This window comes from Elephas maximus, chromosome 15 (assembly GCF_024166365.1).
Source record: "Elephas maximus indicus isolate mEleMax1 chromosome 15, mEleMax1 primary haplotype, whole genome shotgun sequence".
Classification (NCBI taxonomy): domain Eukaryota; kingdom Metazoa; phylum Chordata; class Mammalia; order Proboscidea; family Elephantidae; genus Elephas; species Elephas maximus.
Genome location: NC_064833.1, coordinates 16749131 through 16768152, shown reverse-complemented (window position 1 = coordinate 16768152; position 19022 = coordinate 16749131). Strand labels below are relative to the sequence as shown.

Below are 19022 nucleotides of genomic sequence, written 5' to 3'. Positions count from 1 at the left end.
ACAAGGGAGTAGCTTTAAAGAACAGAAATTTATTTTCTCATATTCCTGGAGGCTAAAAGACCAAATCTTGATCATATTGCTTTCTGCCTCGTCAGTAGCCCCAGGTGTTCCTTGGTTCTTGGTGATCCTCACATGGTATCTGTCTTCCCCAGTATGTGGTTGCTTCTGAGTCTAATTTGCTCTTTTTACATCTCAGAAGTGTTTGGATTTAGGGCACACCCTGTACTGATACGGCCTTATTAAGGTAGCAAGAAAGTCCTATTTCCAAACAGGATTATACCCACAGGCATTGTTCTGTGCCCTTGAGTCTATTCTGACTCATACCAAAAAAAAAAAAAAAAAACCATTCCGACTCATAGTGACCCTATAGGACAGAGTAGAACTAACCCATAGAGTTTCCAAAGAGTGCCTGGTGGATTCCAACTGCTGACATTTTGGTTAGCAGCTGTAACACTTAACCATTACCCCACCAGGGTTTCTGAACTCACAGTATCCCTAAATGTCATATTTGAACTTCCCCATAAGGTTTTCTAGGCTGTAATCTTAATGGGAGCAGATCGCCAGATCTTTTCTCCCATGGAGCAGCTGGTGGCTTCAAAGCACTGATCTTTTGGTTAGCCGCCGAGTGCTTAACCATTGTGTTACCAGGGCTCCTTATACATAGGTATAGGGGTTAGGATTCCAATACCTCTTTTTGTTATTGGACACCTACTTTATCCTGCATATCCTGCCACTTGCAGTACAAGGAGGACTAAAACACGATCCCTGCCCTCTAGGGTCTCTGGGTCTCTATCATGACCAGCAATTAGTAGGCATTCACTAAGCATTTTTAAGTAATGGATTTATAAGTGTATTGAATTAGGCCTTTGTCTCAAGGGCCAGAAAAGCAGTTAGGGATGCTAGATAAGGGATATTTAGAGAAAGAACCAAAAGTATAAGTATATAAGCCATGTTTACTTAAACCAAAAAAACCAAACCCGTTGCTGTTGAGTTGATTCCAACTCATAGCGACCCTACAGGACAGAGTAGAACTGCCCCATAGGGTTTCCAAGGAGTGCCTGGTGGATTTGAACTGCCAACCTTTTGGTTAGCAGCCGTGGCTTTTAGCCACTGAGCCACCAGGGTTTCCAAAATATCTCATCACATATGCCTCATGACAACACAACCTATTGCCGTCCAGTTGATTCTGATTCATAGCGACCCTACAGGACAGAGTAGAACTGCCCCATATGGTTTTCAAGGAGTGGCTGGTGGTTTTGAACTGCCAACCTTTTGGTTAGCAGCCAAATGCTTAACCACTGCACCACCAGGGCTCCAGTCATGTTTACTTAGTGTTTGCAAATTGGAATGGCTATAACCAACCTGGTATAGTGGTTAACAGTGGCTTCTAACCAAAAGCTGGCGGTTCTAATCCACCAAGCACACCTTGGAAACTCTATGGGGCAATTCTACTCTGCCTATAGGGTCACTATGAGTTGGAATTGACTCAATGGCAATGGGTTTTTTTTTTTTTTAATAACCACTCTGGAGCCTTGGTGGCATAATGGTTAAGAAGTTGGCTGCTAACCAAAAGATGGACAGTTTGAATCTATCAGCTCCTCCTTGGAAGCCCTGTGGGGCAGTTCTCCTCTGTCCCGTAGGTCACTATGAGTGGGAATCGACTCAACAGCAATGGGTTCGGGTCATGGGTATAACTGCTCTGGGTAAAGCTATAAATGAGAAAAGGATGAGGCCTATCTCTGAGGTAGCGGCAGCTAATGATTATTGGGGGCTTTTTCTGTGCCAGGTACTATTGTAACTGCTTGTAATCATTACCTGGTTAACCCTCCTCGCAACCTCATGGAGCAGGTACTATGATGTGAAACACCTGAAGTGACTGCCCCCATCACAAAGGTGGCAGTGGCCTAAGAGGGTGTAAATCCAGGCAGGTCTGACTCCAGGCTCCCTGTGTATAACGCCTTCCACATTCCAGCCACTGTTTGTTTCGATGATAATATGGCAAACAACAACAGGAAGAAGCTTCTTGGTGGGGCAAAATGTGGCCCCGGAAAAGGTTTTTGTTTTTCCTCTTCCTTCTCCTCTAAGAGGGCCCTGGTGGCACAATGGTTAAAACGACTGACTGCTAACTGAAACCACCAGCTGCTCTGCAGGGGAAAGATGTGGCAGTCAGCTTCCATAGAGATTTACAGCCTTGGAAACCCTATGAGGTCGCTGTAAGTCAGAATCTACTTTATGGCAGTGGGTTTTCTCCTCTAAGTGGGACATGATTCACCCTGAGCACCTAACTCAAGGGTTTCAAGTGGGGCACTTGGAACTTAGCACACACTGATTTCAGAAACAGATCGATAGAAGATGGTGGTGGTGTTGGTAGGTGCCGGTGAGTAGGCTCTGAATCATAGCAACCCTCTGTACAACAGAACAAAATACTGCCCAGTCCTGCGCCATCCTCACAATAGCTGTGTTTTGGCCCATTGTTGCAGCCACTGTGTCGATCCATCTCATTGAAAGTCTTCCTCTTTTTCACTGACCCACTACTTTACCAAGCATAACATCCTTCTCCAGGGACTGGTCCCTCCTGATAACATGTCCAAAGTACATGAGACGAAGTGTTGCCAACCTTGCTTCCAAGGGCCACTCTGGTTGTATTTCTTCCAAGACAGACTTGTTCGTTCTTCTGGCAGTCCATGAAATATTCAATATTCTTTGCCAACACTGTAATTGAAAGGCATCAATTCTTCTTCGATCTTTCTTATTCATTGTCCAGCTTTTGCATGCATATGATTGAAAATACCATTGCTTGGGTCAGGCACACCTTAGTCCTCAAAGTGACATCTTTGCTTTTTAACACTTTAAAGAGGTTTTTTGTGGCAGATTTGTCCAATGCAATTCATCATTTGATTTCTTGACTGCTGTTTTCCATGGATATTGATTGTGGATCCAGGTAAAGTGAAATCCTTGACAACATCAATCTTTTCTCCATTTATCATGATGTTGCTTATTGGTCCAGTTGTGAGGATTTTTGTTATCTTTATGTTGAGGTGCAATCCATACTGAAGGCTGTGGTCTTTGATTTTCATCAGCAAGAGCTTCAAGTCCTTTTAACTTTCAGCAAGCAAGCTTGTGTCATCTGCATAGCACAGGTTGTTAATGAGTCTTCCACCAATCCTGAGGCCACATTTTTCTTCATATAGTTCAGCTTCTTGGATTATTTGCTCAGCATACAGATTGAATAAGCATGGTGAAAGGATACAACCCTGACACACACCTTTCCTGATTTTAAACTATGCAGTATCCCTTTGCTCTTTTTGAAGAACTGCCTCTTGGTCTATGTACAGGTTCCTCATGAGCACAATTAAGTGTTCTGGAATTCCCGTTCTTCACAATGTTATTCATAATTTGTTATGACCACATAGTCGAATGCCTTTGTGTAGTCAATAAAACACTGGTAAACATCTTTCTGGTGTTCTCTGCTTTCAGCCAAGATCCATCTGACATCAGCAATAATATCCTGATGTCTGATGGATAGAAGATGGTACCACTGGGAAAAAATAACTTGAATTTTCTATGTAAGAATAAAACCAAAAACCAAAGCCATTGCTATCAAGTCCTTTTCAGCTCATGGAAACCCCATGTGTTCCAGAGTGAAGCTGCACCATAGGTTTTTCTTGGCTATAATCTTAATGAAAGCAGGCTGCCAGGCCCGGCAGACCTCTGGGTGGGTTGGAAAAGCCAACCTTTAGGTTAGTTCTTGTTAGTGGCTGTTGAGTTTATTCTGACTCATGACAACCCCATGCTTGCAGAATAGAACCGTGCTCCATACGGTTTTCAAGGCTGTGGACTTTCAGAAGCAGATCATCAGACCTGTCCTCCCAGGAGTTTCTGGGAAGGGTTCGAACTGCCAGCCTTCAGACCAGTAGTCAAACACTTAACCCTCTGCACCACCCAGGGATGACGGAAATGCAAACCGCTTACACTGCCCAGGGACCTTCCATACAAGGATAGCCCAAACCCAAACCCAAACCAGTTGCTGGTCCAGTAAATTCTGAGTCATGGCGGCCCTATGTGTTTTAAAGTAGAGCTGCTCCATAGGGTTTTCAGTGGCTGATTTTTTCGGCAGTAGATAGCAGGATAGCCCTGTACCCGATTGCCTTCAAGTCAATTCTGACTCATAGCAACCCTATAGGACAGAGTAGAACCGATGCATAGGATTTCCAAGGAGTGGCTGGTGGATTGGAAGTGCCAACCTTCTGGTTAGCAGTGGTAGCTCTTAACTACTGTGTCATCAGGGCTCCAAGAATAGATTAGGGAGAGGAAAAAAGAAACAACCTGGGAGCCCTAATATAACAAATGAATGTATTACAGTGGAAGGAACTGAGTCTTTAGAAATTTGGGGACCTGCCAACTAAGATAAATTGGATTTGAGTGTTGCATCAAATCACTATATCCCTCCAGGCACTTAGACACAACTACCTGGGCATAAGGATATCTCCATTTTGGCAAGTTCAGAAATGATCCCCTTCCTATCAGGCACATTTCCCTGGCCTAGGAGCCCTGGTGGCACAATGTTTTAAGTGCTCGGCTGCTAACCAATAGGTCAGTGGTTCAAACCTACCAGCAGCTCCGAGAAAGAAAGATGTAGCAGCCTGCTTCCATAAAGATTACAGCCTTGGAAACCGTATGGGACAGCTCTACCCTGTCCTATAGGGTCTCTATGAGTCAGAATCAACTTGAAGAATCAAATCGAAAGGGCTTTAGGGATTTACAAATTCCTACCCAAATTGACAGGGAATAGCTCAAGCTTACCAGTGCAGTTCTCAGCCCTTTTCTTTCCCTTGTCCAAAGTGCCAGGGGCTCCTGCCTCCTGGGTTGTTATGTAAACAATTTACAAGGAGAATGAAACAGGGATTAGCTAGGGATATTCCAGCCTTGAAGGGCTCTGCTTAACTGGATTTCTGTTTAATTGAAGGTTAAATAAAACCCACCTTGTTGCAGGCATTGTTATTGAAAATATTTCTAAGCCCTGTTAGTTCACTCACCTGTCTCAGTTTCTGGAACAGAATGAAAACGGTCACATTTTTGCTTGATGGTGAGGCATCTTGCAGTGCCTTGGGGCATGACTCTGAGGATCGGTTAGGGCTGTAATTTAACTGTAGGTGTAGACTTTGTGAGAAATTGGGCTCCGGCTCTTCTGAGTTGAAAAGGCAGTTAATTTAATTTTTTGGATAGAAGGTCAGCATCTTGCCTTCCCAGTGCTTAGGAGACTGTCTGCAGCTAGTTCTCTAAATTGCTCATGGGGTCAATGAATGTTCGATATGAATTTCTTTCTTGCAATTTTTCTTTTCCGTATAATAATTCTGTCCATTCTTTACTGATTACCGGTGATTGTTCCAGGTGTTGTGCCAAGCACTTTACAAATGTTGCGTCATTTTATCCTTGTTATCACACAGTGGGTGGGTTTTATCACCCTTCTACAGATGGGGAAATGGAACCTCGGAGAGGTTAAATGACTCGGCCCAGGTTCCAGAACTGGGGAGTGATGAACCAGAATTCACAGCCAGGTTTGAACTAACTTCAAGGCTCTTACTCGGGGTGGTTTGTGAATGGTCTACATTCCTTGGGGCAGATAAGCAGGAACTCCCTTAAAACCATAAAAAAATGGAACCTATATGAAAGGGAGTTGAGGTGAGAAGGTACACAAGTACACCCTGGATTGCCTCCACTGTCACGGAGCCAGCACTTGGCGGTGGTGTGTTGTTGCTTTTGGGTGCTGCAGAGTCCATTTTCGACTCACAGGGATCCCATGTGACAGAGTAGAACTGTCCCATAGAGTTTACTAGGCTGTAATTGCTCTATCAAGAGGACAGTTTTATAATTAAGAAATAGCCCTGAGACTACATCATTTAGCCCACTCTTCTCACAATGTGGAAACTCTGGTGGTGTAGTGGTTAAGAGCTACGGCTGCTAACCAAAAAGGTTGGCAGTCTGAATCCACCAGGCGCTCCTTGGAAACTCTACGGGGCAGTTCTACTCTGTCCTATAGGGTCGCTATGAGTCAGAACTGACTCCATGGCAACGGGTTTGGATTTTTGGTTTCCTCGGTTTTCTCCCAATGAAGTCATCAGAGAAGCTGCTGCTTATAAAATATACAGGCCCTGGTGGTACAGTGGTTAAGCATTTGGCTGCTAACCAAAAGGTCGGCAGTCCTAATCCACCAGCCACTCCCTGGAAACCCTGTGGGACAGTTCAATGGGAATCATCTCAACAGCAACAGGTTTGGTTTTTTGTTTTTTTCTCCTGAGTGGGTTCGAACTACCAGCCTTTTGGTTAACAGCCAAGTGCTTAACCATCGCACCACCAGGGCTCCTTGTGCTGATGTAGAGGAGTGATTTTCAACTTATCAACAGGGAAGATCTTTTGGGTTTATTTATAATCTCCAATGTTTTATGGACTGATACTTTTGCAAATTATCGTAAATATAAATTATTAGAAGAATGAAGTAAAAAAAATTGTTTTGAACTGTTTTTAGATTCAATGGATATAAAATAACCCTGTCAATTTGTTATAAAATTTCTAGAGGCTTACTCCCAATTTCTGTAGTTGCTTCCCTATGGACAGGTCACAGTGGTGTTGGAATACACACTAAGTAGTGTGGGGATTAGACTGAGCCGAGCGTGGTTCTCGGACTGGCAACATAGGCTTCATCTGGGGGCTTGCTGGAAGTGCAGGATTGCAGGCCTCGCCCCCAACATGCTGAATCAGAATCTGCATTTTAACGAGATCACCAGCTGATTAGTGTGCACATTAATGCTTGGAGAGCACTGATTTGAAGCATAGGTTCAAAGTCTGACCACCTGTTTTATGCCAGCTCTATCCCTTACATCTATGTGATCTTGGGCAAATCACTTAACCTCTCTGTGCTTCAGTTCCCTAGGTTGCCATGAGTCAGAACCGGCTCATCAACCAGTAACAGCTAACCTAAAAGTTGGTGTTTCGAACCTGCCCAGATGTCTGCTGGGCCTGGTGGTCTGCTTTCATAAAGATTGCTGTTCTTGTTATGTGCTGCTGTGTCAGTTCTGACTCATAGCGACCCTATAGAACAGAGTAGAACTGCCCCATAGAGTTTCCAAGGAGTGCCTGGTGGATTCAAACTGCTGACCTTTTGGTTAGCAGCTGTAGCTCTTAACCACTACACACCAGGGTTTCCTCATAAAGGTAACAGCCAAGAAAACCCTATGGAGCAATTCTACTCTGTAACACATGGGGTTGCCATGAGTTGCAATGGACTCAATGGGTTTGGGTTTTGGTTTTATCCTTATATAAAAATTCAAGTTCTTTTTTCCCAATGGTACCATCTTCTATCAGTCTGTTCCTGAAATCAGTATGTGCTAAGTTCTAAGTGCCCTGTTTGAAACCTTAGTGTTACCTGCTCAGGGTGAAGCATGTCCCACTTAGAGAAGGAGGAGGAAAAACAAAAACTTTTTTAAGGGCCACATTTTGCTTCACCAAGAACCTTCTTCCTGGGCTACTGTGAGTACATGCAGTTAGAGGGCTAAAATCAGATGACTGCACTCTACACTTGGCACAGCATGAGGGCTTCATAGCTTTTGTTGTTGTTCATGTCGTTTTTGTATTTTACCTCAGTCATCTTTGTTGTCATAGAGGCCTAGGTACCCGGGTTAAGGTTGTTTACTTTGATGGTTAACTTATCTGTTAGTTTTATGGTGGGTTTCCTTTTCCCCTGCTGAACTATACCATTTGGCACTGGGACTTGTTGTTAGTTGCCATAGATTTGGCTCCAACTCATGGCGACCTTAAGTATAACAGAATGAAACGTTTCCTGGTGCTGTGCCATTTAAAACCCACTTGGACGGTCTACTTCCTCAACTTAGGATCATGGATTCGAATTAATCATCCTGAAAAGGGCGAGTCTACAAGAGGCCCTGAAAAATGATAAATTCTGTTTTCCAGGCTGCTGAGAAAAGATCTCCCAGTGGCTCCTTGGATCCTGCTGGCAGATGGAACCACCGCACTTCAGCTGGGCGAGAAGACGCACACCCTGGATGGTGGGATTTCACTGGCAGCAGCGACACTGGTCACTTTCCCCTTTCTCCCATTGTCTCTGCAGATGAAAGCAGGTGTGTCCTCCAGTGAGCCTAATGATCCGGTGAGCCTGGGGCCAGGAAAAAGAAGCAAACAAAAGTAAACAGCCAAGGAGAAGTTTGTCAGAGATTTACGTGGAAACTTACCCACAGATGCAGGGCTGCTGGATTTATAACAAGGGCTGGGCAATTTGTTCTCGTGTGCTAAGATAAGGGTAAACAAATTTCATGCTGTGTTGTAAGCCCCTATCTGCACAAGTCAGAAAAGATTCCCTGCCCTGCTGCCAAGTGTTTGCTTGACAAGCTGTCTTCAGGGCCTTATTTCTTGGAGAATTCATCCAGTTGTCATGCTGCGGTCCGAGTGTTAAAAAGGTGGAAGGACATGCCTGGGTGCAGAGGAGGGGAAATTTTGTGTTCTGTGCATCTGCATGTTCAGAAATAGAAATAGTTACAGCACTGGCTATGGTCTTTGGAAAATCCCAAAGAGAAGCTAGGGTGGTGTCCAGTAACTCCCTGGTTCCTGAGCCTGATCAAGGAAATATGCCAAGGAAGGTAAGTTCCCCGTTTCAGCCAATACTTGGCTTTGGCCCAGAAGTCGCACCTATCCTGGCCTTGGCTTTGGCCCAGAAGTCGCACCTATCCTGGCCTTGACTTTGCCCTTACATTATCAAGGGCAGGTAGTTACGCATTTCTCACCACACCTTCCTGGAAGGAAGTGCCCGTTGTGCTACTGGAGCTGGCTTATGTCTGCCCCTTCCCCTGCACCTTCAGCCTCTGGAGGAAAACGTCGTCTTGATAATCTTTTTCTGCCTTGTGCGTAAGCCTGCTCTATGTGTGGTAGTAAGGTTTGCAGAAATAAGACAGAAAACCAGAACCCTGAGGGTAAGCCTCTTGGAGAAATATAGAAATGCAACTTAAAATTTGGAAAATTATCTTTATCCTATAAAATATACTACTAGGCATTCTGCATAATTCTTCATAATTGTAAATATTGTACAATGCAAGTATTATTATGTCCACTTGACAGACACTGAAACTGAGGCTTCAGAAGTAAGAAACTCTACAAGAACACAGCTCCTTTGCGGTGAATACAGGATTCAAACCCAGGACTGTTAGAGAGTCAGCCCCATTTTGCCCAAGCTAATGCTAGAGTCCCAATTCCAGGACATATTGTGGCCTATGTTCCTTGTGAAGTTTCCCTGAACCTATGCCTGGGGCCAGTGTTTTTCCCAGCTGTAAAATAGGGGAAGGACCTGGGCCAAGATCCCAAAGGCTACTTGTTGGTGGGTGTTAGAAGTGCAGGAGGTATCCAGCCAGGGAGACTGGGCTTTAAGACTTGAGCCAAGCCAAAGGTGAGTCCCCAAAAGTGGGAGGTCGGTACACAGACTTAGGCACCAGAGAAGCGAAGAGGGAGCCAGGCATTAGCACAAGGTCCTTCCAGAGGCAATTCAGCTAGAAGCCTGATCCTAGAAATGATGAGCAGCCAGACCGGTGTGATAAACAGATTGATCCCTAAAGATACGTGTGACATACTCAGGCACAGAGTGAGGCACACACATACCCAGACACATGGATACTGACATCAAAAGAGTGTCCATCGTGTGTAACCACAGATACAGAGTAAGATTTTTGTATAGCAAACAATGTCACCAGCATCCTCAGGCGTCCTTTACAGAGGACTTTGCTGGTGGTGCAATGGTTAACTGCTCAGCTGCTAACCAAAAGGTCGGCAGTTCGAACCAGCCAGCCACTCCTTGGGAACCCTATGGGGTAGTTCTACTCTGTACTATAGGGTCGCTATGAGTCGGAATCGACTTGAAGGCAATGGTTTTTTTTTTTTTAGGTCCCTATTTTTTTTTTTTTTTTAGTCTCCCTCTGTCCCACTGGTTTCCATTTTCTTGGTACAGACAGTGTGCGTATCACACTTTGTAGGACACAAAGAATGAGAGTTTCGTTGCTGTAAGAAGGCATGAGGGCCGCCTCTACTGCCTCTAACTTCACAAGCGGGAAGGAGAAACAAGATCAACAGCCCAAGGCTGATTCCCAGGAAGCAGAGGTCGGACATATCTCCTCTTTCCAACCTTTTTACCAATTCTGACACCAGCCGTCCCTCCTATGGCACTCTCTACTTCTCTGCTGGGTTTGGTAATTCATTACAATGGCCACACAGAGCTCACAGACCATATGCACAGTTATGGAGTTTATTAGGGAAGTAACACATTACAATTCAGGTTCAGGAGTGCTCAGGATACAGCTCTTCCATCAGAACGGCCTCTTCTTAGCTCAGTTGTAGGCAGGCCTTCCTCTAGCCCTTGGGCCTTCAGGCCTCTTGGGAAGGCCTTGCCTCTGCTATGCTCAGGCAAGTATTACAAAGCTTTTTTAGCTCTGCTGATAAGTGCCCAGAGGCACTGTACTCCACCAGTAAGCCTCGGCCTAAAGGCACTTAGCTCTCTTGCTCTGTGGGTGGGCACCCACCGCTACATCTCCTGCCAGTCTCTTGGTTCTGCTGCCACTTCTCACCATCTCTCATTGTCTCTCTGGTATCACAGCTCTCTCTCTCTCTCCATCTACCAGTTCTGGGAGAGTTTCAGCACAGGGACCCCAGAGTCAAAGGACACACTCCACTCCCAGCTCTTCTTTCATGATGGCCATGAGGTCCCCTTTTGCTCTAGAACTAGCTCTCCTTTAAGCCTAGTGGGATGGAAAAACTGACCAATTCCCTCATTAGGGTTTCATACACTTTATTTACATGGTTCCACCTCTATAAGTTGCCATGCACGTTATTTGTGTTGTTAGCAATGCTGTCCAATCCTTTGTTGGCCCCAAGCACCTTAATTGCATAGTCCCACCCGATCATTTTGTGGGGGTCCCAAAGACTATGGCTAAAAGGGCCATATTAAGGAATTCACTGCACTGCAGTTGCCTGTGGAGTCGATTCCAACTCATGGCAACTCCATGTGTGCAGAGAACTGTTCCATAGAGTTTTCAAAGCTGTGACCTTTCAGAAGCAGATATTTTTTTACACACACACACGTCTATTCACGCCTTTTTCCATATTTCTAGAAGTTACCAAAAAAGCTAGTAAGAGTGATTGCCTCTGTGAGGATCCAAGAACCATAAAAATAACTTTATATAACATCCTCTTTTATAATAGTTGAATATTTAATCATGGATATAAAAAAAAAAAAAAACCAGTCCCTATTTAAAATAACAAACTTAAAAAAAAAAACGAAAATGATATCAGGCATCCGATGCACACTTGGATGTTTCTGAATTGGTCCCTCTGAGCAAAAGATTATATCAGAATGTGATCTATTTCTAGTGTACTTATGGAATGGTAAAGTGTTGTCTTACAGTTCAACGGAAAGAAGTAGCCTGGGGGAAGACCTGTGGGGGTGAGGAGGATGGAAATAATCCAGAGGTGGACAGTTCCTCCATCTAAACCAGGAAAGGTTATCTCAACCACTGAGAATGGACAGGTGTTGATAATCCTGGCAAATCAGTTATGAAGGAAGCTGGACTCTTTGTCTAAACACCTGGCTGAAGTGGAAGTATCTAAGAGTATTGGGAGGTTTGAAATGGATTTAGGGAACTTATTTTTTATTTTAAAAAATAAGGTGGCTGCGTATTCCAGACATTCATTGCAGTGACCGGTGACCACAGAGCTGAAATGCAAACTTTAGTTTAGTAACAGCATTGGGCCAGACACTTTGTAGGAACTTCGCAGGTCTTATCTTCTTTAATCTTTCAAACAGCCCTATCAAATAATATTTCATTTTACCAATAGGCAATTAAGATTCCAAGGAGTTCAAGGTTAATCGGCTAGCCCAAGATATCATGGCTGATATGGCAGAGTCAGAATATGATACCAGGTTCTCTTGAACTGCAACATCCAGGCTCTATTTATTACCCGACACTGCCTGGAAGAAACAGAATGAGGGCTTGATTGTCTCTACCCATCAGGAGTTGGCAAATAATTACCATGTTGTTGTTGTTGTTGTTAGGTGCGATTGAGTCGGTTCCGACCCATAGAGACCCCATGTAGAATGCAACAAAACACTACCCAGTACTGTGGCATCCTCACAATCATTGTTATGCTTGAGCCCATTGTTGCAGCCACTGTGTCAATCCATCTTGTTGAGGGTCTTCCTCTTTTTTGCTGACCCTCTGCTTTACCAAGGATTATGTCCTTCTCCAGGGATTGATCCCTCCTGATAACATGTCCAAACTATGTGAGATGTAATCTCGCCATCCTTGCTTCCAAGGAGCATTCTGGACGTACTTATTCCAAAACAGATTTGTTCATTCTTTTGGCATAGTATATTCAGTATTCTTAGCCAATACCGCAATTCAAAGGCATCAGTTCTTCTTCGGTCTTCCTTATTCATTGTCCAGTTTTCACACGCATATGATGAGATTGAAAATACCATAGCTTGGATCAGGCGCGCCTTAGTCTTCAAGGTGACATCTTTACTTTTGCACATTTTAAAGAAGTCTTTTGCAGCAAATTTGCCCAATGCAACTTGTCTTTTGATTTTTTTTTAATAACTTTTATTAAGCTTCAAGTGAACGTTTACAAATCCAATCAGTCTGTCACATATAAGTTTACATACATCTCACTCCCTACTCCCACTTGCTCTCCCCCTCTTGAGTCAGCCCTTTCAGTCTCTCCTTTCTTGACAATTTTGCCGGCTTCCCTCTCTCTTTATCCTCCCATCCCCCCTCCAGACAAGAGTTGCCAACACAATTTCAAGTGTCCACCTGATATAATTAGCTCACTCTTCATCAGCGTCTCTCTCCCACCCGCTGACCAGTCCCTTTCATGTCTGATGAGTTGTCTTCGGGGATGGTTCCTGTCCTGTGCCAACAGAAGGTCTGGGGAGCATGGCCGCCGGGATTCCTCTAGTCTCAGTCAGACCATTAAGTTTGGTCTTTTTATGAGAATTTGGGGTCTGTATCCCACTGATCTCCTGCTCCCTCAGGGGTCCTCTGCTGTGCTCCCTGTCAGGGCAGTCATCGATTGTGGCCGGGCACCAACTAGTTCTTCTGGTCTCAGGATGATGTAGGTCTCTGGTTCATGTGGCCCTTTCTGTCTCTTGGGCTCTTAGTTGTCGTGTGGCCTTGGTGTTCTTCATTTTCCTTTGCTCCAGGTGGGTTGAGACCAATTGATGCATCTTAGATGGCCGCTTGTTAGCATTTAAGACCCCAGATGCCACATTTCAAAGTGGGATGCAGAATGATTTCATAATAGAATTATTTTGCCAATTGACTTAGAAGTCCCCGCAAACCATGTTCCCCAGACCCCCGCACTTGCTCCGCTGACCTTTGAAACATTCATTTTATCCTGGAAACTTTTTTGCTTTTGGTCCAGTCCAGTTGAGCTGACCTTCCATGTATTGAGTGTTGTCTTTCCCTTCACCTAAAGCAGTTCTTATCTACTGATTAATCAATAAAAAAACCCTCTCCCACCCTCCCTCCCTCCCCCCCTCCCCCCCTCGTAACCACAAAAGTATGTGTTCTTCTCAGGTTTACTATTTCTCAAGATCTTATAATAGTGGTCTTATACAATATTTGTCCTTTTGCCTCTGACTCATTTCGCTCAGCATAATGCCTTCCAGGTTCCTCCATGTTATGAAATGTTTCAGAGATTCGTCACTGTTCTTTATCGATGCGTAGTATTCCATTGTGTGAATATACCACAATTTATTTACCCATTCATCTGTTGATGGACACCTTGGTTGCTTCCAACTTTTTGCTATTGTAAACAGAGCTGCAAGAAACATGGGTGTGCATATATCTGTTTGTATGAAGGCTCTTGTATCTCTAGGGTATATTCCGAGGAGTGGGATTTCTGGGTTGTATGGTAGTTCTATTTCTAACTGTTTAAGATAACGCCAGATAGATTTCCAAAGTGGTTGTACCATTTTACATTCCCACCAGCAGTGTATGAGAGTTCCAATCTCTCCGCAGCCTCTCCAACATTTATTATTTTGTGTTTTTTGGATTAATGCCAGCCTTGCTGGTGTGAGATGGAATCTCATCGTAGTTTTAATTTGCATTTCTCTAATGGCTAATGATCTTTTGATTTTTTGACTGCTGCTTCAATGGATGTTGGTTGTGAATCCAATTAAAATGAAATCCTTCACAACTTCAGTCTTTTCTCCATTTATCATGATTTTTTAAAATAATTTTTATTGTGCTTTAAGTGAAAGTTTACAAATCAAGTCAGACTCTCACACTAAAACCCATATACACCTTGCTACACACTCCCACTTTCCCCCTAATGAGACAGCCCGCTCTCTCCCTCCACTCTCTATTTTTGTGTCCATTTTGCTAGCTTCTAACCCCCTCCACCCTCTCATCTCCCCTCTAGGCAGGAGATGCCAACATAGTCTCAAGTGTCCACCTGATCCAAGAAGCTCACTCCTCACCAGTATCCCTCTCCAATCCATTGTCCAGTCCAATCCCTGTCTGAAGAGTTGGCTTTGGGAATGGTTCCTGTCCTGGGCCAACAGAAGGTCTGGGGACCATGACCACCAGGGTCCTTCTAGTCTCAGTCAGACCATTAAGTCTGGTCTTATGAGAATTTGGGGTCTGCATCCCACTGCTCTCCTGCTCCCTCAGGGGTTCTCTGTTGCGTTCTCTGTCAGGGCAGTCATTGGTTGTAGCCGGGCATCATCTACTTCTGGTCTCAGGATGATGTAGTCTCTGGTTCATGTGGGCCTTTCTGTCTCTTGGGCTTGTAATCACCTTGTGTCCTTGTTGTTCTTCATTCTCCTTTGATCCAGGTGGGTAGAGACCAATTGATACATCTCAGATGACTGCTTGCTAGTGTTTAAGACCCCAGATGCCACTCTTCAAAGCGCAGTGCAGAATGTTTTCTTAATAGATTTTATTATGCCAATTGACTTAGATGTCTCCTGAAACCATACTCCCCAGACCCCTGCCCCTGCTACACTGGCCTTTGAAGCATTCAGTTTATTCAGGAAACTTCTTTGGTTTTGGTTTAGTCCAATTGTGCTGACCTCCCCTGTATTGAGTGCTGTCTTGCCCTTTACCTAAAGTAGTTCTTATCTACCAACTAATTAGTGAACACCCCTCTCCCACCCTCTCTCCGTCCCTCCCCTCTTAACCACAAAAGAATGTTTTCTTCTCAGTTTAAACTATTTCTCAAGTTCTTATAATAGTGGTCTTATACAGTATTTGTCCTTTCGCAACTGACGAATTTCACTCAGCATAATGCCTTCCAGGTTCCTCCATGTTATGAAATGTTTCACAGATTCCTCACAGTTCTTTATCGATGAGTAGCATTCCATTGTGTGAATATACCATAACTTATTTATCCATTCATCCATTGATGGGCACCTTGGTTGCTTCCATCTTTTTGCTATTGTAAACAGTGCTGCAGTAAACATGGGTGTGCATATATCTGTTCGTGTCAAGGCTCTTATTTCTCTAGGATATATTCCAGGAAGTGGGATTGCTGAATCGTATGGTAGTTCTATTCCTAGCTTTTAAAGGAAGTGCCAAATAGATTTCCAAAGTGGTTGTACCATTTGACATTCCCACCAGCAGTGTAGAAGTGTTCCAGTCTCTCCACAGCCTCCCCAACATTTATTATTTTGTGTTTTTTGGATTAATGCCAGCCTTGTTGGAGTGAGATGAAATCTCATTGTAGTTTTGATCTGCATTTCTCTAATGGCTAATGATCATGAACATTTCCTCATATATCTGTTAGCTACCTGAACGTCCTCTTTAGTGAAGTGTCTATTCATATCTTTTGCACATTTTTTAATTGGGTTATTTGTCTTTTTGCAGTTGAGTTTTTGCAGTATCATGTAGATTGTAGAGATCAGACGCTGATCAGAAATGTCATAGCTAAAAACTTTTTCCCACTCTGTAGGTAGTCTTTTTAGTCTTTTGGTGAAGTCTGTGGATGAGCATAGGTGTTTGATTTTTAGGAGCTCCCAGTTATCTAGTTTTTCTTCTACATTCTTTGTAATGTTTTGTATACTGTTTATCCCATGTATTAGGGCTCCTAATGTTGTCCCTATTTTTTCTTCCATGATCTTTATCATTTTAGATTTGATATTTAGGTCTTTGATCCATTTTGAGTTAGTTTTTGTGCATGGAGTGAGGTATGGGTCTTGTTTCTTTTTTTTGCAGATAGATATCCAGTTATGCCAGCACCCTTTGTAAAAAGACTGTCTTTTCCCCATTTAACTGTTTTGGGGCCTTTGTCAAATATCAACTGCTCATATGTGGATGGGTTTATGTCTGGACCCTCAATTCTGTTCCATTGGTTCTTGTGTCTGTTGTTGTACCAGTACCAGGCTGTTTTGACTACTGTGGCGGTATAATAGGTTCTAAAATCAGGTAAAGTAAGGCCTCCCACTTTGTTCTTCTTTTTCAGTAATGCCTTATTTATCCGGGGCCTCTTTCCCTTCCATATGAAGTTGGTGATTTGTTTCTCCAACTCATTAAAGAATGTTGTTGGGATTTGGACCAGAATTGCATTAAATGTATAGATCGGTTTTGGTAGAATGGACATTTTTGTAATGTTAAGGCTTCCTATCCAAGAGCAAGATATGTTTTTCCACTTATGTAAGTCTCTTTTGGTTTCTTGCAGAAGTGTGCTGTAGTTTTCTTTTGTATAAGTCTTTTACATCTCTGGTAAGATTTATTCCTAAGTATTTTATCTTCTTGGGGGCTACTGTAAATGGCATTGATTTGGTGATTCCTCTTCAATGTTCTTTTTGTTGGTGTAGAGGAATCCAACTGATTTTTGTATGTTTATCTTGTATCCCGATACTCTGCTGAAGTCTTCTATTAGTTTCAGTAGTTTTCTGGAGGATTCCTTAGGGTTTTCTGTGTATAAGATCATGTCATCTGCAAATAGAGATGCTTTGACTTCTTCCATGCCAGTCTGGATGCGCTTTATTTCTTTATCTAGCCTAATTGCTCTAGCTAGGACCTCCAACACAATGTTGAATAAGAGTGGTGATAAAGGGCATCCTTGTCTGGTTCCTGATGTCAATGGGAATGTTTTCAAGCTCTCTCCATTTAGGGTGATGTTGGCTGTCGGTTTTGTATAAATGCCCTTTATTATGTTGAGGAACTTTCCTTCTATTCCTATTTTGCTGAGAGTTTTTATCATGAATGAGTGTTGAACTTTGTCAAATGCCTTTTCTGCATCAATTGATAAAATCATGTGATTCTTGTCTTTTGTTTTATTTATGTGGTGGATTACATCAATTGTTTTTCTAATGTTGAACCATCCCTGCATACCTGGTATGAATCCCACTTGGTCATGGTGAATTATTTTTTTGATACGTTGTTGAATTCTATTGGCTAGAATTTTGTTGAGGATTTTTGCATCTACATTCATGAGGGATATAGGTCTATAATTTTCTTTTTTTGTGGTATCTTTACCTGGTTTTGGTGTCAGGGATATGGTGGCTTCATAGAATGAGTTTGGTAGTATTCCGTCCTTTTCTATGCTCTGAAATACCTTTAGTAGGAGTGATGTTAACTCTTCTCTGAAAGTTTGGTAGAACTCTGCAATGAAGCCGTCCAGACCAGGGCATTTTTTTTGTTGGGAGTTTTTTGATTACCTTTTCAGTCTCTTCTTTTGTTATGGGTCTATTTAGTTGTTCTACCTCTGTTTGTGTTAGTTTAGGTAGGTAGTGTGTTTCTAGGAATTCATTCATTTCTTCTAGGTTTTCAAATCTGTTTGAGTATAGTTTTTCCTAGTAATCTTATATGATTCTTCTAATTTCAGTTGGGTCTGTTGTAATATTGCCCCTCTCATTTCTTATTCAGGTTATTTGCTTCCTTTCCTGTTTTTCTTTTGTCTGTTTGGCCAGTGGTTTATCAATTTTGTTGATTTTTTCAAAAAACCAGGTTTTGTTCTTGTTAATTCTTTCAATTTTCTGTTTTCTATTTCATTTAGTTCAGCTCTGATTTTTATTATTTGTTTTCTTCTGGTGCCTGTAGGTTTCTTTTGTTGTTCTCTTTCTATTTGCTCAAGCTGTAGGGATAATTCTTTGATTTTGGCCCTTTCTTCTTTTTGGATGTGTGCATTTATTGATATAAATTGGCTTCTGAGCACAGCTTTTGCTGTGTCCTAAAGGTTCTGATAGGACGCGTTTTCATTCTAATTGGATTCTCTGAATTTCTTTATTCCATCCTTAATGTCTTCTATAATCCAGTCTTTTTTTGAGCAGGGTATTGTTCAGTTTCCAAGTGTTTGATTTCTTTTCCCTGCTTTTCCTGTTATTGATTCCCACTTTTATGGCCTTATGGTCAGAGAAGATGCTTTGTAATATTTCAATGTTTTGGATTCTGCTAAGGCTTGCTTTATGACCTAATATGTGGTCTATTCTAGAGAATGTTCCATGTGCACTAGAAAAGAAAGTATAGTTGGCTGCTGTTGGGTGGAGTGTTCTGTATATGTCTACGAGGTCAAGTTGGTTGATTGTGGCATTGAGATCGTCCATGTTTTTATTGAGCTTCTTTCTGGATGTCCTGTCCTTCACCAAAAGTGGTCTGTTGAAGTCTCCTACTATTTGTGGAGCTGTCTATCTCACTTTTCAGTGGTGATAGAGTTTGTTTTATGTATCTTGCAGCCCTGTCATTGGGTGCATGAATATTTAATATGGTTATATCTTCTTGGTGTATTGTCCCTTTAATCATTACATAGTGTCCTTCCTTATCCTTTCTGATGGATTTAACTTGAAAGTCTATTTTGTCAGAAATTAATATTGGCACTCCTGCTCTTTTTTGATTGTTGTTTGGTTGATATATTTTTTTCAATCCTTTGAGTTTTAGTTTGTTTGCATCTCTAAGTCTAAGGTGTGCCTCTTGTAGGCAGCACATAGGCAGATCTTATTTTTTCATCCATTCTGCCACTCTCTGTCTCTT

At 42.7% G+C, this 19022-nt stretch overlaps 1 long non-coding RNA gene across 1 annotated transcript in view; it reads left to right on the top strand.

The window, feature by feature from the left end:
* LOC126058861 (uncharacterized) overlaps nt 1-19022 on the top strand; it is a 52755-nt gene that overhangs the window by 12672 nt on the left and 21061 nt on the right. The window contains exon 2 of the long non-coding RNA XR_007513319.1: nt 7969-8651. This is a non-coding gene — a long non-coding RNA (uncharacterized LOC126058861). The remainder of the gene's footprint in view (nt 1-7968; nt 8652-19022) is intronic.